At 40.5% G+C, this 21,878-nt stretch overlaps 1 protein-coding gene across 2 annotated transcripts in view; it reads right to left on the reverse strand.

Annotated features, from left to right (window-relative positions):
* The window catches only part of LOC138265748 (adiponectin-like), a 390,833-nt gene that overhangs the window by 38,265 nt on the left and 330,690 nt on the right, over window positions 1-21,878 (reverse strand). Inside the window, exon 1 of one of the 2 annotated variants that reach the window (XM_069213749.1) lies at window positions 9,053-9,160. The exons of the other annotated variant lie outside the window; for it this stretch is intronic. The gene's annotated coding sequence lies outside the window, so the exon portion shown is untranslated. Of the gene's footprint in view, window positions 1-9,052; window positions 9,161-21,878 lie in introns of those variants that run through there. 2 annotated transcript variants of the gene reach the window in all.

A 21,878-nucleotide genomic window follows, 5' to 3' on the forward strand; every position in this document is an offset into this window, starting at 1 on the left:
GACCCCCTTGGGGGATAGACAAGCTGGTGAATAGAAAAGGCTACTCATGAAGAAACTCCAACCTCTGGGCTACAGCAGTTAGGAAATGGGATCGGGATGAGGGACTGAAACTGTCTAAGGACAGTTGGGAGAAAGTGAATCGATTAAACTTCAGGGCACTAAGAGGAGCAAATTGGCATCAAATGTTATTTTTCAATAAATGGCTGCTTTATCGTACCCTGCAAGCCTTGTCCCAGATTAACCCTAGCAGCCCGACCTTTGCTTTCAGAGTCAAGCGGATGGCTCAGCAAATTGGACACGTGATAGGCACTTGCCGGCTTATCCAAGAATTCTGGGACAGGGTGGTTAAGCTTTTAAAAACTGCTTTGCAGATTGAAATGGTTCCCAGTATCTGGTTGTTGGCCTTGGGCTATGACCCTGGGGCAAAGCTCCCGTAGAGGTGGGTAAAACTAGTTTTTATCACCATAGCGGTTGCTAGATACCTTTTGTTGAAAAATTGGCGCACCACGCAGATCTCAACTGCTGAAGAATGGTTAAATAAAATGGTTCTTGTAAGAAAGCAGGAATGGAAATATGCAATGAGATCGGGTGGGCTTAAGAGGCTCTCCCAAACCTCGGGTAGATTTTTTGTGACAATCAATATTAACTCTACCTAGGTATGGATAAAAAGATTTAGTGGTCCCTAAGTCGAGGGCACTAAGTGGATGTTAAGATTGTGGAAATGTGATGTAACTGTTTTGCTGAGCCAATATTGGCCAATCTATGTAATTGAAATAGGTCATGTTATTATGCTGGATCTCTTTCAAAAATAAAAAATATATATGCAAAAAAAAGAATTGTTACATAGTATCATTACTTTCTGGCATCTCAGGGTGCAATATAATTGTGTCTGCTAAAAAGGGCAGGCAGGTATGGCTGTCCATCCTTAACCCTGTCCACCTCTAGGTTAGCATTGCCATTTTCCTGAATCACTCTGCACCGTTGCTTTCACACTGGAATACACCAATGTGTATGGCACAAGGTTCACAAATTAATGGGTGCATTCTTTCACAAAGCAAGAATATGTGAAGCTTACTCCAAGGTCTTAGCCTGTTGTCCATTTTATTACAATACCAATGTCACTTTTTAATATTTTCCTTAAGTACTTGATTACATTGATATTCCTGGTTAAAACTGATATGCCAATGATGGATGGCTCCCCAGATGCCTCGCTTAAATACAGCACCAATGAAGCTTCCCTGTCTCCACAAACCCAATCCCAAGCTATCCCTTAACCTTTAAAAGTCTTCCCGCCACACCTTGTGTTCATAAACAAGCTTGGTACACAGAACAACTCAGTTGCTCCAGACTAGCTCCAGACTGGGTGGGCGGGAGGAACTCTGAATTAAAGCAAGGGAGTAGAACTAGGAGTAATGTAATTAGTGGTATATAATTTAAACATTACCTCCACATCCCTCCCTCGCTTGAATTCAGCACCAATGAGACGTAACAAGCACACAAAAAAGACATTGGTCAACTGAGTTGAATGCATAAAGACAACAGATTTATTCCTCAACACCATAAATCCACCTTTATTATATCGTAGAAGAGAGACCTTTATGACCAAACACACCTAAAATATTATAACACTCCCCCACCCTGTAGTGCTTCACAAAAGTCAAAGGAGTAGCTGAGGTAGCTGCTCTACATTTTTTCAGATATTGAAGCGCCATGCAGTTCCACCACTGTGGATGACATACTACAGGTAGATCTGCCCTGAATCCCAGCAGGAGGCACTTCACCTATAACCTTGCAAGCCACTGCAGTCAGTGACCTTAGCCACCTGCTTAGGGGTGCAGTAGCCAGTCTCTCCCCCTTCTTAGGGGACCCAAAACCGACCAATAATAACTCAGGTTTTCTAAAAGCTTCCACCTTCTCTAAATAAAGAACTAGAGATCGTCTCACATCTAGGCAATGTAGTTTGGTCATCTCTTTAGAAGCGGGTGAAGCAAAAAATGTGGTAATATGTTTCCTGTTGCTTATGGAATGCAGAATTAACTTTAGAAAAAAAGAAGGGACAGGAAGCAGTGCCGCCCTATCCTGAAATACTCTATAAAAGGAATGTCTACATGACAATACTCCTATTTCCCCCGTCTTGTGGCTGATGTAATCGCTATGTGAAAACAGGTCTTGAGAGTTCAAATCCTCAAATCAATCTGATGTAATAGTTCAAAAGAGGTAACCATCAAAGCCTCCAAAACCACAGACAAATCCCAAGTAGGAAATGGATGAGAAGAAATGGTAAACAGGTTTGGTAATCCTTTAAGAAATCTGGGAATTAGATTACCCTCATCAGCTTAATTCTTCCAGGAACATCGAAAAAGCCTAATTTCTGCCCATTGCACTCTAAGAGTTGCTACTGACAGACCTAATTTTGCTCCTTCCTGTAAAAATTCCATCGCCATAGTCAAACTGGCTGAAGTAGGATCCAAATCTCTAACTTCACACCAATGGTGAAGGATGGTCAATGCCTACTATACGAACTAAGTGTGGATGACCTCTTCGGGGCCTGAACTGTAACTGTAATCCCTGTTCCCTCAACCATCTCTGCTTAACCTCCAGGGCATCAACTTGAGTGTGAAAAGCGTTTCCCGAGACAGGACTGGAAACTCAAGAGGGGAGGGAGGTATGGAGAGCCCCTACTCATGCAACAAGCTCATGAACTGCAATAGAGAAAAACAACTTGCCTGAGACCAAAGCGGAGCTATGATCATCTTCTGCATTCTCTCCCTTCTTACTCTCACTAGAAATACCCTGATTAAGGGAAAAGGAGGCAGGGTGTTTATCAACTCCTGAGGCCATGGACGTTAGACCGTTCCTGCGCAAGCTGAATTATTCTTCCACCTTGAACAGAACCTCAGACGTTTGCATTGTCTGGTGTGGCAAACAGATCTATCATCAGCCTGCCCCAGTGTCGAACAAGGAGAGTGAACATTCATGGATGAAAAGAGAAGTCCAGAGAAGACGGAATGTTCCTGCTGAGCCTGTCTGCCCTCACATTGGACACTCCCTGGATGTGGACGTCCATCAGAGATTTCAGAAAAATTTGAGCCCAGTTGATAATCTGTTTGGCAATATTGTTCAAAACCCTGGATCTGGTCCCCCTCTTTGTTGACATAGGTCTTTGTGATCATGTAGTTTGTCGAACCAGAACTGCCTTGTTCCGAATCAGATGACTGAATGCTAGAAGAGCCAACTGCACAGTTTGAGCTCTCTACAGTTTGAGGAATGCTAAGCATCCATTTCTGTCCAGAAACTGTGCACCTCCTGATCTCCTAAACAAGCACCCCATCCGGACAACCTGGCATCTGTAGTGATGACCACAGGGATGGGAGGATGCAACTGTACTCATTACAGCAGCGTGTCCCGATTCAGCCTTCACCTGATGTCCTGCTTTATCCCTGACATCTTCTGTACTAGAAAAAGAATTGGTTAAGTGCCCAACCCCTGCTCCGGTAATGGGATCATGGAGATTGCATTCTTTTCAAGCAAAGTGTCCAACACCAACCTCTTCGCCACCTGTGTCAGGAGATGGGTGTGAATGATTCCTGTACCTGGTGCAAATCCACAAAATCTATGGCATGCGCCTTTGTAACAAAGTCCAGCCCCCAACAATCCTTGACATCGTCTTCCCAAGCCTGCTTGAAGTGCTGAATCATTCCCTCTACAGGAAGCAACTCAAGGGAGGGAAACTAATCAGGAAGTGTTCTTATTTGCACCTTTAGGCTTGTTGAAATCCATCTTCGGCAAGGAGGACCTGGGCTGAAATCTCCTCCTCTTAAAGGGCAAAGGTGATGAATCACTTTTAGGAGACGATCTGACCAATTTCTCCCAAAACCTCCTAGCAGTTGTCTTCGCCTTATAGGGTGCAGCCCTGCTTATGGTCTCCCAATGCCTTTAATAGCATAGAGTTCAACTCTTTTTCAAAGGGAACAACTGCTCTTCAATGGGAAGTTTCAAAAGGGTGGCTTTTTCAGTCGGGTCAGCCTTCCAATCTTGCATCCAGAGATTACGCCTACCTGCGATGACAGCACCAGACAAAATAGCTGTAGCCCTAATCACGTCCAATAAATTATCAGCCATTTACCTGGCCTGCTGCTCCACTAAACATTGTCATACAAAAAGGGGGGTACCCTATAACCCACGCCTGCTTAGGGTACTGACCTAAACACAATAACAAAAGTTAGCAGGCAGGGACGAATCTACTGATTATTTTAAGCAACCAATATTAACTCTTGGTTTAAAGGGTGAATTACTTTCCCTTATTTATTTGATTTATTTGTAAAACACAGCATCAAACTCGTCAAAACAACACCTATCACTTATTCTGTCACTATAACACAAATATATACACATCACATTTATATCACAAACATTTGTCACATAAATCACAAAAATTTGTAACATGAATAACCTAAATACCCACAAGAAGGATTGTGCCCATCAACATTACTTTATATTATGGTCACTGTAACACAGTTAACAATGTGATCTCATAACCTATGGTGATCAAGGGTCTTGCACCCAGCTGTAAAATAACTAAATATTTTTCAAAGGTATTATGTAGTGCTACACCAATTTTGTTTATCAATTAATTTTCGCTCCAAAGCCCTTGATCCCACCAGAAAGATGTCGACGCGTTTCGGCCTCGTCATCTGGCGATTCGAGACAAGTTAAATAATACTCAGAAGCTTTTGCGGCAACGCGAGGGCCGCGACTCACACGGATGTGAGTGCACAGCATAAAGACAATGCCTCTTCATATAGATGCCAGAACTAAGGCTGAGTTGTTTGAATAAATAGAACTAATCGAGAAGAAGTGCAATATTTCGTAAGATTGGACACTTAACATAATGGAAAGAAAGACGTGCCAGTACCCCCTGACAGTCCTGACGAGGCCCTGAATGACTAGGCCGAAACGCGTCGACATCTTTCTAGTGGGATTAAGGACTTTGGAGCGAAAATTAATTGATAAACAAAATTGGTGTAGCACTACATAATACCTTTGAAAAATATTTAGGTATTTTACAGCTGGGTGCAAGACCCTTGATCACCATAGGTTATGAGATCACATTGTTAACTGTGTTACAGTGACCATAATATAAAGTAATGCTGATGGGCACAATCCTTCTTGTGGGTATTTAGGTTATTCATGTTATTAATTTTTGTGATTTATGTGACAAATGTTTGTGATATAAATGTGATGTGTATATATTTGTGTTATAGTGACAGAATAAGTGATAGGTGTTGTTTTGACGAGTTTGATGCTGTGTTTTGCAAATAAATCAAATAAATAAGGGAAAGTAATTCACCCTTTAAACCAAGAGTTAATATTGATTGCTTAAAATAATGAGTAGATTCGTCCCTGCCTGCTAACTTTTGTTATTGTGCTGCTCCACTAAAGCCAGAAGATCTGAGCACTCCAAACCTACCTGAATCACCACTGCCAACTTATTGAAGTCCCACACCATAGTTTGGGCTGAATAGACAGCATAAACACTAGCTTTTAGTGCTAAATTGTCTGCTAAGAAAGCTTTCTTGAGATTAGAATCAACCTACTAGCATCAGACTGGTTAACAATCTTCATTAAAGGCTGTTTTCACAATCAGTGTAGCAAGGATCACATCCTCTTTAACAGCATGAGGTAACATATCATCTCGCTCGATTGAATAAAACATCTGCAGAAACAGTAGGATTGAGATTTTGTCAAGCTTCTTCCACTCATCCATAGCCATGTCCTTAATTCGCTCATGGAATGGCATTGCCAGTGCAGAAGGCTTTACATACAGTGGAAAGAGAGATTCATCACTGTCCTCCAAGTGAAACAGATCTAAATCTAAATTCTACAGTACATGTGAAAGAATATCCAACATTTCATTTTTTCTGACATATTTTTCACATTATGTCCAAGGCATATCCATTTTAGAACCTGCAGAATCATCTGCATTCACTGAAGTTGACCCTTGGCAGACGTAGCTGCTGGAAGAGACTCAGACTCCATAGTCCTAGAGAACACTGCCTCTATCATCTCCTGAATTTCCTCTTTAGACTTCAAAGGAGGCACATTCCCTGCCTCATGGCCCCATCCTCTGTGATGTCTACCTAGATAAGGACCTCCGTCAGAAGATGAAGAAGAAGACAATACATGTCTCCTATTTGCCGTTCTTTTACCCTCCATAATGATAAAAAAACCATCACATGTCAATCTTTCCCTCTTAAAAAGAATCAGGCCGGCTTAAAAGAACACCAATTAAAATATACAAACTCCATCAACAGATCAAAGGAATCGACTAATCATAAATCAATTGCCTTATGTCCCCAAAAGTGACATAAATGCTTGATTCCCTCCCTTACCAGCACCCATACACACAAGCTCTGCATCTCTGCTGACCACCTGCTGCCATACACAACATTGGCCCAGAGGCACAGCCCCAGCCTCTCAAGACTGCCTGACACCTTCTGAGCATCCACGCTCACTTCCAGGCTCCTGGCTCAGCCTAGCAACCTGCATAAGATCACTTAGTTGCGAATACCGGAAAGGAGCTCCGCACATCCCCTTACTCCTACTGCCATGCAGAGCAGACTCGATGGTCGGCATGGCTCTGCCGAGGAGAACAGGTGAGTCAGAAAGTGTCTGCTGACAGAAAGAACAGAAGTTGTGGTGGGGGGAGGGCTTTTCAATTTGAGAGGTGGCTTGGGATTGGGGATGTGGAGGCGAAGAAGGCTCGGTGGTACTGAATTAAATCGAGGAAGGGACGTGCAGGATGACCAAACAATTTTGATCACGTGTTGATCAAGTGTTGAAGTCAAGATTAGAACTCCAGTCTCTGTGTACCCAAGCCATCAATTTAGGGCCTTGTATAGAAGTGAGTTGTAGCAAACATCCTCTGATTGGTGGAGGTAGGGCTAAATTGAGAGGAGAATGTGCTGGTATAATGTCCTCCACCTTAGGGACAGTATGGTGTAGAAATTTCTATCTGTGGATTCCGATCCAGATGAAGCATTCCTTGACAAATATAGCTATTTTCTGCCACCACCCAATTCTAAGTCATACCCTTCCATGGTTAACATCTGTGCTCTACCCGCTAGATATGGATGCACACGTGGACTGTGATTGGTGTGGTGATGGTGCTGGTGTGGAATTGAGAAGTGTGACACTGTTCAGCGACACACAGAAATAGCTGCTCCCAGTTTCTTGGATCGATTATTGATGTTGCAAAGGTCTCCTCCTATTATTTTTACGTTGTAATGTTAAGCAATATATTTTTAATGCATTTGTAGCTGAAGAAATGTCAGACAACCAATGGTACCTAAATTGCACAGTTATAATATAATTTTCTGTTTAATCTACATTTCTTTTCGAAGTACCACTTTCTTGTTATAGCCCAGATTTGTGGAATAACAAACTATAGACTTGTGTTAGCTATTATTCAATTACTGTAAATTTAGGAATGTCCCTTACATTACATATTCTGAAAATGTGAGTATTTAATGTTTTATATGCTACTATTTGTAATGTTTTAAGCTACTGCAATTGCAGACACAGTGGTTTCACAATGCATAATGAAGGGGGATGATGTTATTCTCATACATTATTTACCATAGTTCATAAGAATCACACGAAATTTGGATTTTCACTAGAGGAAGCTCAGAAAAAAATAGTTAATCAGTCGTTTCACTTCCCTGTCAATTAGTCAATTGAACGAAAATGCATTATTACCGATACCTTTCGGTCATTCAGCTGTATACCCATCAGAAGCAGCAAACCCAAGCTTTCAAAGCAATCAGTGGTCCACTGCTAGCTAAACAATGCCAACAATTACTCCCAAAGCCCTCTCTCTGTAGACAGATGCTTTTAAGACAAAGCAGATTTTCTTTAAAACCCCGCCTACTAACATAAATTAAAATGTTACTGTTCATTTCACCACTGACAAGTACTGTGTGTTCAACAGATTTTTCATGGCAACCAAGGATACAAATATCATGCAAGTCATATCAAATGAAACCATGAATGATAAAGAATGCATGAGGTAAAGTTATTAATGGCACATTGGTGCAATGAGGCCAATCTTGGAAACTAAAAAGAGCAGTCATACTTCTGCCTTGTAGGTTATTGTCACAAGAACTCTTAAAGTGCCTTAGTATCAGGTGTATTTTCCTGATCCGTGAAGGAGCAGTCTGGCCCCATCAGGTCTATCTCTAACAGTCAGTAATACTTCCCCTCAACCTAATAAACTCTGAAAAGTGTATTATTACACTGCATACGGGTTCTTTTAATCGTATCATGCCACATACGACATAATAGTGAAAGTGATCTTCCAGATTATTTTGCGGCATTAAAAGCCGAAGCTTCCCAAACCTAAATAATGGGAGGTGAAGGAGGGGGGAGGTGTCTATGTGGCTGTGCAATGCTTCAATGCAGTTCTTGTGCAAATAAGTCACTTTAGTGGTCAACGCCGCATTTTGCTGACTAACATAACTTAGGATATCCTACATCCTTATATTATATACTTATAACTAATGCCCTTGATTTGTTCTCTGTCACAAGATGTCTCAATCAGTTAAACGCTCGTAGCTGATAACTGCAGTGATGCAAAGGTCAAGAATTTAAATCCTGGCAATGTCAACTCAGCCTATCATCCTTCACCTTTCTGAAACTGGTTTATTTTAATGCCATTTATTTGGCTAATAGTAACACCTGTTATTAATAGCTTTTAGAAAAATCAAACGTGCCCGTACGAAGCGCTATATAAAAGCACGTTGTTAATTATCATACTTGCTTGTGCAACAGAGAACTGTACAAAACTTGACACCACTTAAATGCAAATCACACCAAATAATCGCAAAAGTACGTATTGAATAACGACGGATTCCTTATTGGAACCGTGACACAGTAAGCGAAACCAAACGTCTGTCTCCATGAATTCTTAGCCATAAAAACTTTATCGGACTGTAACATTTAAATATTTGTTGATGTAACTGATCAATAGTTTAGCTGCTGGGCGTCTCCTTACCGGCTGCTCTCAAGTCCTGCTGGGGTCACCTCTGTCCCTCACCAGGGGAGCTAATGGCGGAGGCTCCCGACACCAGATCCGACTCTCTCAAGGGACATGTGCACCTGTCAGTTAAAGCAGTCCTCCCTTGGCCGGTGAGACGACGTATTTAAAGCTCGGCATCTGTGACTGCTGCCTGCTGCCATCGACGGCATGTGCTTCCAAATGTGGGGGAGGCAAAGCTCTGCTCTTTCAGAGAAGGGGACAATCATTTAATTGTGGAAGTTTGACTTTATCTGAGCTTGTTTGGTTTCTGAAAGTTGATGCTATTTTAACAGGCAATTACACACGCTATAGCTAGGGACGTTGGAACTATGCGGCAATGGTCTACCAGTTATGCGACAAGGTTGACTGAATAATGTGGCCAGAAAGGCACATTATGTGTCACAGGGCTGCACATTCTGAGGCAGCTTAATTTCACCATTTTGTCTTTTTAACATATGTTAATAATGTCTGAGCAAACATTGCTCCTCATTAGTACGAGTTTAACACTGGAGTACATTGATCAGGAACTGAAATGTGATCACTTAACCTTTGTGAATGGTCTGTCACTGCTATACAGCATGTATGATTTTTATTTATAAATTCTCATTTGTTTCAGCTAGAACTACAATAGTTTGCTCAAATCAGCAAATTATGGAGCACATGGTAAAAAATGCAGCAAATCCATAATTCAGCAGAAAATGGAGTACTCTGGTTGTAACTACCAAAAAAGGCATCCTTGTGCATTAATGATATTAATAAATACAAAAGCTTGTTAATATATAGAAATCTCGCCATACATTGACCATTTCTAACTGCTGTAAATGATACAAAACCACACCGGTTTGTTTGTTCTCCCATACGCAGGGTTTCAGGTCTCGCAGTTTTGGTTGGACTTTTCCTATTGCAGCAGTGGCTGTGATTAATTAAAGCTTTAACTTGGGACCAGTGTACCCTGAGCCATAGTACTCAAGCTGAGCATAACTGAAGAGCTCCAAACAGTCAGAGGTTACTTGTGTTCCCGTTCAGAGGGGACCTGCCTGGTAGTTCAGGCTCGCTTGTTCAGATTGAAGCAGGGCCAAGGATGATTTCCATGTCCCTAGTTCTGTTGCTGTCTGATATGGCACAGCGGGGCAGAATAACATTGGACTGGAAATGCAGCTTGAGTATTTAACAATGACTATGATTAATTGAAGCCCATCACTTTTAAGGGTTTTTTGTGATTAACGTCTAAAGAAGGACGTTAAATGTGTGATTTATGACTTTAAAGATATGTGCAGAAAGATAACAATTGTACTTCTCTGCCATATTTACTGAAATGTACTGACAAAGTTATCATATAAAGCAAAATGTATTGGTCATAGTAATGAAGTATTAATGTTAATGAGTTTTTAAGTTTATATTTTACATGTTTTATTAAATTGCAATGATTAACTGTAATGCAACTGATTTCTTATGTTAGCTTAAATGAGGCCTGCAGAGTTTGTATTTCGCAGTCATGAAACAGTGATGAGTAATTGTTCTTTCTAACATGAGTTTTTCTGCAGGTTCCTTTCTCATGAAAAGCTTTACAAGTAGCATAGGTTCATTGTTCAGTTGCACAGAGGCTTTTATTTAGTGGACTTGAGAGGAACATCCTGGCCAGTGAACGTAACGCAAACCAAAATGTTGCTACAATGGTACAGATTCACACGGGTGGAAGATGGTTCTCAGGGAAAGTCTGAGAATTTGATGTACTGTTACAACTTTAGAATCACCAGATGTTGATGACTGGATAACGTCCTTTTGCATGACATGATGTAAAAAATCGATGAATCAATTTGATTTATGTGTTTTATATTAGAGATGGACATTAAAGTTTTAGTCATATTCTTTCTCTGCTCCTTGTGTGATGACACTTCTGACTGAACTCTGCTGCTGATCCAGATGCCTTGCTGATGAAGAGTCTCTGAGTGCTGTCCCTTGGAGAGGTATATCTCTCGCAGCTGACTGCCATTGCCCCTTGAAATGTCCCTTTTTTTATAGAATAGAATCTATCATGCTGACACTCACTCTTTTATTTTTTAACTTTAGCTGAGATATACTTTTCTCAAATTATTTTTGTCTTCTTTTGTATTCTTGTCTGCATGTGACTGTCCCACACATGCATTTCCTAATTTGGTTAGCTACAAGGGACAACCTGTGTCCAGCCCAAAAATGTCATACTCTGCTTAATCGAACTTGACAAATAGTGATACGATCTGTATCTCAGATATTTTCATTAATGATATGCATGATTCTTCTTGAATGCCTAATTGGGTTAATGCTAATTTATTTGAACTTGTTTTGCCACTTTGAGAAGCCTATGATTCTTATATACCTTTATAATATGATTATATGCCTTTATGACACTAACTTTGTGGTTCTAAAATAAAGCATTGAATTTTTGTTCCTGATTGGAGTTGTCCTTCCGGGGCCACATTGGTTATGCTGTCTAAAGTGTTGAGGTGATGTTAATGTAAATTTGTGTATGTGTAACCCTTCTTTCTGGGTCAACTGATCCGTCAGCCTTAGTGATGCATTTGATTCCTGCAAAGGATACAACCGCATCTGCAGTTTTGCTAGCAGAGGATGGTTTCGGCCCATAAAAGGGGGAACCATAATTTAGGTTAATGTTAGAATTCACAGGTCTGGTATTTGAGTTATGGTTTCATCCCACAAGAGGGGGAACCACATTTTGTTTAGTGTTAGAGAGTTAGAATTGACCCCAGTCCAAATTTTGCCCTCCTTGTAATTTGTCCCATGATCCGTTCCAGAGATTGATTAAGTTCCAGCTTTGTGACTCCAACTGACATGTTGTGTGGGTATAAATAGGGATTTGCACTTCTGATGCTTTTGCCAGAAGATTGCAGTGAGTGTGATGTTATGAAGTGTTTTGCGGAGTCATCGTAACTGAAGTGATTGTGGTGCTTTGTGCTCAAAACTGTCTGCAGTTGTTGTTGATGGATCAGTCGACGTCTAAGGTCCTGGGATAACGCACAAGTGTAGAAGGCACTAAGGTAATTTATTGTCAGTATTGAAGTAAATGTCATGAGGTGCCATTGACAGTGCCAGTAGTTTTCTTGAAGTGTGTGTGAGTTATGGTTGTTATTTAGTGAATCCTGAGAGCAAAATGGAGGATTTATCTAAACCGGCGTGAGAATTGTAGGTCAAGTTTAACTCGTTGTGTAATTGCGAAAGCCTCAGTCAGAAGTGTAGTCTGTACAGTTTTCAAAGCATTTGTGCCCTAACCGTAGTGTGCAGACAGGTTTTTGGGTTTTTGTTTTTGCTCGCAATATTTTGCATTTTGCATTTAGTGTATGTGTGAACAATAGTGTGAGAGACAATTGTGACATGACTGCAGCAGCTGAGTGAATTGAGTGTGACGTAATTGTGTGTCGCTCTGCTATAGGTTGGCTAGTGTGAAGCCACACTGGTATTGGTGGACAGTACCGCATTGCTATTGGTTGAGGACCGTTAGAGCAAAGGATTGTGGGATTGAAATTACTTCCTGATTCGATCCCAAGTTGTGAATTTAATTGAAATTGAGTAAAGTTGACATTTTTCAAAGCATTAAAGAATGCATTAGCAGGAGATGTGTTTATTCCAGTTAGAGAGGGTATTGAAGCCCCGACAGAAGGAACTTCAGGTTATATTGTGACAACTCTTAAAGGATAAGTAATTAAACAATGGTCCGTTGACTTTAGATCCTAATAGTCTTTCCACTACCTGTACCACCATAGGGTTTGTTTTTCATATCGGAGGACGACTGCCTGCATCTCTGAGAGACAAACCATAAAGTCAATGGAGGATGAAATGATTAATCAATCACCCTAAGACAGAATATGATGACTGACTGGTGCTACCTATAGCAAACTAACAGTCCTGATGATGACCCTGCATAGATTGATCTACATAAATAGGGTCGAAACGTCGACATTCTGATAGTATGGATTTTTCTTGAGTGGCTAAAAAGTGACTTCTGGACCTCTGGAGTAATATGACTCAGCTTATAGAAGATCGCAGAGAATTTATGTTTTGAACACATCTTGTATATATTGTACAGAGCACATTTGCACAAACGTTTGTCACTACATTCACTTTCATTGCGCCATCACTATAGGAGCACCGTAAAGGACTGAATTCAAAATCAAGAATGACTGTGTTTTTTAGTAAAGATATAATAAAATATGAATTGTTGACAAAATAAGCACATGTTTGAAGAGTGTTTAAAAAGTGTTTACCAGGAAGACAAGGGTTTTACTTCTCCCTGTAGGACCATTGTTTAATTACTTATTTAACTACCCAGGTTATAGGGTTACGGGGTATGCCTCATTTTCTCTAAATAACTCTTATAGGATGTCAGTATGGTATTTGGTTAGAACATTGGTGTACAATTTCTGAGAAAGAAGATGCTTTAGCATTTCTTCGTTTTGGAACTTTTAATTTTAGAATTCTAGATAACTTGAGGCGAATAATGTATGAGATGAAACCTCCTTCAAGACCAGCACAATTTGAAGCCCTTAGTGTTTGGGAGATGATTGCTTGTGACAAGATATCCATTAAATATGAGTATAGGATTCAGAAAGCAATCAAGACACGTTCAGAAGCTAGATGTGATGCAGAGCAGACAATATGGAGAGGAGACATATTAGATAGCGTGAGAATGTTTTCAGCTATTTCAGGTGAAAAAGAAGAACCCAGTGTTAGGCATAAGATGAGAAAAAGACAGGCAATGAAGGAAGAGCAGACAGCAGAAGATGAGAATAAAAAGGCACTTACATACAAGAGTGATTCAAATGATGAATTCATAAATCAGGTATTGATAAATCAACCCCCACCTCATCATGCATTTGAGATAGCAACTAAAAATGAAGCAGGACATAGTAAAACCCCAAGTATGCCATAAGCTACAGTTGCACAGACCCGAATCAGACAGTTTCTTGTACACCCGTAAATCCAGTGACACAAGTGCCCGTGGTTTACCCACCCATCCTGAGCACGAATACAGTTCAGTCTGAACTAAGCCTAGTTGCAAATCAAGTAGTACCAAGCCCATTTATGAACCAGGTTATGCCAAGTCTCATTGTGAAACAGTGTCCATATCTTATGTGAATCCACCAGTTCAAATTTTTGCCCAACCCCAGTCAATGCCGTGAGCACTTCAGTTTAGTCAACACCACACTTTATTCAGGGTCAAGCAGGACAAAGTTTTAATACTGTTTCAACAAGTCAAAGTGCTGAAATGACTTCTGCAGAATCAGACACATTTGATAGGACCCAATGGGCTAACAGTTCCTGTGACTTTAGGTCCAGTTGTTCCATTGTATGCTTCAGGTAAGACAGGAAGTAATGCCCAGTCAGTGAATATTACAGCGGTTCATGAACTGTCAGCTGTGTCAGCAGGGATGTCACCGATTGGTTTGCAGAGATCAGGACATTCAAACAATTCAGAGAGGGAGAGAATAGCGTATTTTGTCCTAACTTTGACCACTACACGAATTGCAGAATGTAACCATATGTTGAATCAAGCAGGACCAGCATTTTCTATAAGGATTCATCAGGGAATCCCACTTCCTTACATGCCCATAACAGATCAGATTACGAGTGAACATTGCAATACCTCGCAGAATGTGCCCTAGAGAAATTATATTAGTTTGCAAGATTTTTCAGCAAGCAGTTAACTCAGTGGTTAAATAATCTGAGCCTACAAGGAGTAACATGTGCAACGGATGGTAACATTAGGGCAGAAGAGACACCAGAGAGTGACAAAAAAGTGAATGTGTCCAGATTGGAATTAAACAAATTAATTTTGGGAACGCTCAATGTAGAGCAATTGGAAACATACACAGAATTTGAATTGCGATTCATGTGCAAAGATATTACCCAACATGCAGGACTGACTTATGAGAAGTTAGCAGAATTGGCTGTAAAATATGAGGTAGATTTAGAAAAATCTAAACATTTAAAGAGAAGTTACAGATTAGAGTTCAGTTCCAAAGTATTCATTACATGAGGCCACCTGGAATGAGAATACGCATAAAGGAATTAATTACATACTTACAAACATGGGGTGCATTAGATAAATGGGAAGGCTGATGGGCTAAGAAAAGAGATCAGAAGAAAGCAAAAGAGTTAAATGTCTCTGCACGAGCAAATCAGACTGAAGACAATTTAAAAATAATGCAGCTGAAAGAAATACCCGGTGGAGAATATGTGCATGTACCATGGAGTAGGTGTGATAAATTGTTATTCACAAATGATTACCCAATGTTGAGAGATAAACCAGTGTAGAGGTACAATCAGACAAAGAGGTTTGTGGAGCTTTCAAAATGCCTGTGGGAAGATTCAAACACGTTATTTGACATTGTGGTTCTAGTTGATTTGTGGGTTAAGTGCAAGCGAAGTGTTGATTGACCTGATTGTGAACCACAGAAAGATGCAGTAACAGGTGCACTAGCTGAAGAGGTGGTGAAAAAGTATTATAAAGTGATTGAATTTTTGAATAAAAAATGTCCTGAAAGACATCGATTGGCAGAAAATTGACAGATTGACTCAGGAAACAAAGGAGTCAATTCATGCTTATTGTGAAAGGTTGTTGCAATATTCCAAACAGCATAGTGGTACAGAAAACATTGAGTCAAAAAATATGCGTCAATTTACATTTAGATTTGTGCAAGGAATAAAACCAGAAGTTAGTGAAATAATTCAAAAGCACTTGATTTGTTGGGGGAACAAGTCAATTGATGAGATCCTGCAGAATGCCAGGGACCGTGGTGATTACATTGAATTGAGGCCGAAAAAGTTGAAGGAGAAGTTAAAGGAGATGAAATTGAAAGCTGCTCAGACAGGAAATTAGAGCTCGCAGATGATAGTGAACACTAGTGGAATGCAAAGTGTGCAACATCAGGTTAACAATGTGCCTCAGTTTAGATGTAGAGGACATAGTGTACAGACAGATGAGAGTGGAAATATGGTTGATGTGCAGTCAGGGAAAAAAATACATCCATGTCATGCTTGCGAAAAGTATGGACATTGGAGACAGGAATGTCTTTATAATAACGTGAATAATTTGGTGAAGAATGGTGGTGTTGCTCAGACTTTTCACAGTGATCGTGTTCAAATTCAGAGAATTCGAAGACCTCAAGTCCAAAATATGATTGCTTCCACAGGTGTACAACAAATACAGGTCCCACAACAAATGCAGGTTCCACAAGCCCCGATGATATAGCACCAAGTGATTGTTCCTCAGCAAAGCGTGAATCAGAGAGCAAATGCAAATGTAAATAAGTTTGTGTCACAGTTTCCCTACATGATTTGGCTGATGAGGAGCTTTCAGAAACATTTAACAGTGACAGTTCTGATGATGCAGATTGCATGTTAGCAGCATCCTTAGAGGTAGATCAACGTGGTCCCTGTGTAAATGTCAATGTTATGGGACACAATGTTTCATTCCTGGTCATCAGTGGAGCTACACATTCCACTGTTAGAACTGAAGAAGTACCAAATTTGCCCTTGTCAGGAAAAAGAATTCAGGATGTAGGAGTAGCAAATAAGCAATTGACAAATCCTTTTTACAGAACATGCCCCTGTAAAAAAAAGCTTCCTTTTAGGACTGGCACCAATTTGTGGTTCGCGATTCAAGTCCTGTTAGTCTGTTAGATCGTGACCTATTGTGTTAGCTAAATCTTTCCATTAACTGCACACCCAAAATAATAGAAATTCCAACAAATGATGAAGAATATGTGCCCTGTAAACTAACAGAACAGTACCTGCTTGTCACACTGTTTCCAGTGATGACAGTTAAAAATGTGCCTGATGAGTTGCAAGAGAGTGTTTTACCAGGAGTTTGGGATTTTTCAGGAAAAGAGATGGGTTTCATAAAAGGAGTTGAGCCAGTAAAAATAACAAGCAAGCCAAACGCAGTGTATCCAAAGATAGGACCTTATAATGGGACCCAGAAGTAATTGCAGGAAAAACTCCTTTAATTGATAACTTCATCAAACAAGGTGTTCTAAACAAATCTTGGGAAGACCATGTAATTCCCCTATTTCAGGATTGCAGAAGCCCAATGGAAAATACCGCATATGTCAGAATCTTACAAAAGTAAATTAAACTGTTGTCCCATGTTGTATAGTGGTACCGAATCCTGCAATGATGTTTTTTCAGATCCCATGTGGAGCCGAATGGTTCACTGTTATTGATTTGTGGCAGGCGTTATTTTCTAGTCCCCTGCTCCAGGGGAGCCCATTTCTCTTTGCCTTTACATTTGGAAGCTGTGTTTTCACATGGTGTCGTACGCCTCAAGGGTATACGGAGTCACCATCAATTTTTAATCAGATGTTGAAGAAGAATTTGGAATCACTTGAAATGCTTTTCATTCAGTTTTGGTTCAATACATTGATGATTTGATGGTTGCATCAAATACGCAGGACGCCTGTAGGAGAGATACAATTGCCCTGTTAAATAATATGGGAGAAAATGGGCATAAAGTTTCCCCAGCAAAGTTACAGTGTTGTCAAAAGGAAGTGAAATACTTAGGTCACCACATACAGAAGGGTACAAGGAAGGTTTCCCAAGAGAGAATTGTAGTTATCATGCAGGTGATTTCACCAGTAACAAAGTAAGATGTCATAATGTTTTTGGGAATGGCTGGCTACTGCCGCCAGTGGATTTCAAATTTTGCCTTTTGTCCAAGCCTTTATAGAGACTGACACACAAGGATGTGCTGATCCGGTACCATTTGATGACAAATGAATGCATGTCTTCTCTCAGCAGAGAGGAAGCCTGTGCCAAGCCACAGCTCTGGGAATGTCAGATTACAACAAATGTTTTTCTTTGTTTTGCTGTGAAAGAGATAGCTGTGCACTTTCTGTTTTGACACAGATGCATGGAAGTGCCAACAAGCCTGTTGCATATTTTTCTGCTACACTTGATCCTGTAGCTACTGCGCTACCCGGCTGTTTAAAAGCTGTGGCTGCGGTGAGTGTCAGTATAGGACAGGGCGAAGGCATTGCTATGGGCCATCCCCTGAATGTTTTTGTGCCCCATACTGTTGAAGTCCTTTTGACCTCTACGAAGATCCAAGACCTGACCAATGCTCATTTAAATCTCTATGAGCTGGTCAATTTGGGATTCCCAATGTCAACATCATAAGATAAAGGGCTAGATTTATAAGGCCCTTGCTCCCCTTATTGCCATATTTGGGGCAATATTTTTTGCCGCAAATGTGACGCTAACAGGCCACTACCATAAGGCCATATTTACAAGATGGTGCACACTGTGGTGCACACTGGGTTGCGCCACCTTGTAAACCCTTTGCACCACATTGTGCATAATATATGCATGATGTATGCAAAGGGGGTGCTCCCATATCAGAGAACCGCTACAAATGCTGCAATGGAATCTATAAGATTCCATTGCGCCATTTCTAGCGTAATTTTTAAAGCGGGCTTGAAGCAGGTTCTAAAATGAGGCTCCCATTGATTTCAATGGGCCTCTAAACATTATACTGGATTAGTGTCATTTTTTAATGCTAATCCATTATAGCATTACAGTAGCGTAAAAAAGTTGCCAATGCCCCTAACGTGCGCCATGGTGCGCCGTATTGTAAATACGCCATTACCATGGTGGCGTTAGGGGACGCAAGGGGCCCGCAAGAAAAGTGGCACATCACTAGTGATGCACCACTTTCTTGTAAATATATCCCATAATGTCTTAAATGTGGCAATGCTTTTTCCAATTCCTGTTGAAAATGTAAATGACCTCGAGGAGGAGGTGGAGCATAACTGTCTCAATGTGACTGACTGTGCACCAAACCAAGACCTGATATCCAAGATACCCCACTAGATGAAAATGACTGTGTCATGTTCATTGATGGCTCCTGTTTATGAGATACTGATGTAAATCTGAGGTCTGGTTATACAGTTTGCACAGTCTTAGATGTGCTAGAAGCTTCATGGCTTCAAGGAGTTGTTTCTGCCCAAGTAGCCGAATTGGTTGCACTTACTACAGCATGCTGTGCTTTTGAACAGCTTAAAGTGGCCATTTTTATTGACAGCCAGAGTGGTTTTGGTGTTATTCACAATTTGGGACAGTTATGGTCAGAGAGAGGCTTCATGACCTATTCTGGCTCACCTATCTGAAATATGTGATAAGATTTACAATTTGTTAAAAGCATTACAGTTACCTGTAAAAATTGCAGTCATCAAATGTGCAGCACATCAAAAGTCAAATGATTACATCTTGTTAGGCAAGGCCTATGATTACCAGGTGGCACGTTGTTGTGCTCTTCATGGCACATCCTTTAATGAGGAATGGAGCGATTCAAGCAGCACCAATGAGACAAATCAAAACTTCTTTATGACAGTGATTGATACTTGGGAACAAGTCAAAAGATTGCAGGGAGAATTGCCAGAAGAAGAACGAAGAGGTTATACTGTTGTTTTCAGAGAGATGAGGACGATGTTTGGGTTTCCAGTGAGGGAAAGGCAGTGTTGAACAATAGTTTGTTGTCCCTGATGGCAAGGTATTCCCACAGACAAGCCCAGATCAGAAGGGACGCAATGATCAGAACAGTAAGACAAATATGGTGTAACCCCTAATTTAGATTGGTTGCTGAAACTGTGTCACAGATGTGTAACATGTCAACAAATGGATGTAGGGAAATGCACTGTGGTTAACCTGAGTCAAATAGGTAGATCGGGAATTCCTTTCAACAGAATGCAACTTGATATCATTGAAATGCCTGTGTGTAATCAATTGAAATATGTTTTAGTTGTGGTGTGTGTCTTCTCTCATTGGGTAGAGGCTTACCCAGGTCGCAGGACTTATAGCCTCAAAGCTACAAAGCTGCTTTTGAGAGAATTGAGACCTCAAATTGACTTTATGACTTCTATGGAATCAGATAGAGGAACTCATTTCAACAGTGAAGTCATAAAATTGTGTGCGTCTTTACAAAGTTAGCAAAGATTGCACTGCAGTTAAAGACCAGAAGCCTCAGTATTATTCGAGCAGATGAATGGAACTTTGAAGTCTCAACTGGCAAAAGTGTGTACATCTACAACAATGAAATGGCCGGATGCATTGCCTCTTGTCCTGATGAACATACGCATTACACTGGACAGAAAGTCAGGATTGACCCCTCACAAAATAATTATGGGGCATGCTATGAGGTTGCCAGCTGTGCCTGTAAATGCACTTGTGAACATTAGTGATGACTTGGTGCTGGATTATTGCAAAGGACTAGCTGCTGTGGTTCATTCTTTGTCTCGCCAAGTTGGAGAAGCAGCTGTTTAACCCAAACAAGAACTGTGTCACGACCAGAGACCTGGAACCTGTGTTCTGGTGAAGAAGCATGTAAGAAAGTCATACTTAGAGCCACGTTGGAAAGGCCATACCAGATTGTCCTAGTCACAACAACAGCTGTGAAGGGTGCTGATCTACCAAACTGGATACAAGCAAGACACACTCAAAATGTTTCAGCTCCCCCTGATCAAACAGTGCCTGTTCCCTGTTTAGTCACAGTGAGCGTAGGGATCCAGGGCAGCCAATCTGTGGCAACTGGACAAGTGGCAGTAACAGAAAATGCACGGTCTGGTGTGAAACTCTGAATTAATCTGTTGCAGTCGAAGGTGCAGGGGGGTCAAGTCAGAATCAGTGGACCCTCAAAGCCTAGCTCAGAAAACACTGAAATCCCAGTGACTGAGAAAATAATTGTATTTGGAGACCAGTAGCCAGAGAAAAGTCCAAACCCAATCATAAATGTCCCTCCTACTATTGCTGAAGTAACTGACAAGTGACAGTGATATCGAAGGTCGTGCAACATGGAGGTCAAAAAGAAAGAGTGAACTTGAAAATACTCAGCTCTTGAATGGACTTATTATGCAATTGATGATTGGGAGAAAGAGGTCATTGCTCTTTGTGCTAACACTTCGATTTCAGCAAAATATTTTGGAACTTGAAATTGCTTTGGAGCTCAACTTTGTAATCTCATTGCAGCTTAATGAACACAAACATGTTTTGCTGGAAGTACTCATAAGTGATTATCAGATGGTTTATTATTAGAGACATTTGAAACTTTTAGTGGCAATTTTTCAACATTTGCAAGTAGAGAAAAACCTCGATGAACTTTTGAGAAGATCGAGAACTGTGTAAAATAGTTCAATTACTTTTGAGAAGATTCATTTTTAGTTTTGGGGTTTTGCTTTGCTCACATGAAGAAAAGAAAAGACGGTGTAGATTAATTGAGAGTCGCTTTGCATTTCCGATTTTTTAATTTTTGTTGTTGTAGATTTCAGTAACAATGTGATCTGAGTCTAGACAAGTTATGAAACCCAATCAAGGTAAAAGGAGTAAATGCAAATATGTGTATGTAGGATTAGCAATAGTATGTGCAGCTGTGAGCATTTTATTGATAATTGGATTGAGTCTGCCAGTGAAAGAGGTAATTGAGAGTACAATTACACCAATGCTAAGAGATTCAACTGCATAACAAGATCCCCTACCTGAGGATGAGAGACTGTTACACACTGACGGTTCTAAGGGAGATTTGACATCTAAAGTGTATTATAAATTGTTGTATGAATATATTAAAAGTATGGATTTCTGTATTTGTTATGTTTGTACCCAGATCCCTTCATCAGTTAGGGAAAGAATCACTTATCATAACTTGGCATTAACCTATGGAATTTCATGTAGTTTGTTGTTAACACTGTTACATCAGCAGGAGTATATCCAATACTTGTATTCCAATTATGATCTAGTGTTTTCTTTTGTGCCTATTAAT

The sequence above is a fragment of the Pleurodeles waltl genome, chromosome 11 (assembly GCF_031143425.1).
Source record: "Pleurodeles waltl isolate 20211129_DDA chromosome 11, aPleWal1.hap1.20221129, whole genome shotgun sequence".
NCBI lineage: Eukaryota > Metazoa > Chordata > Amphibia > Caudata > Salamandridae > Pleurodeles > Pleurodeles waltl.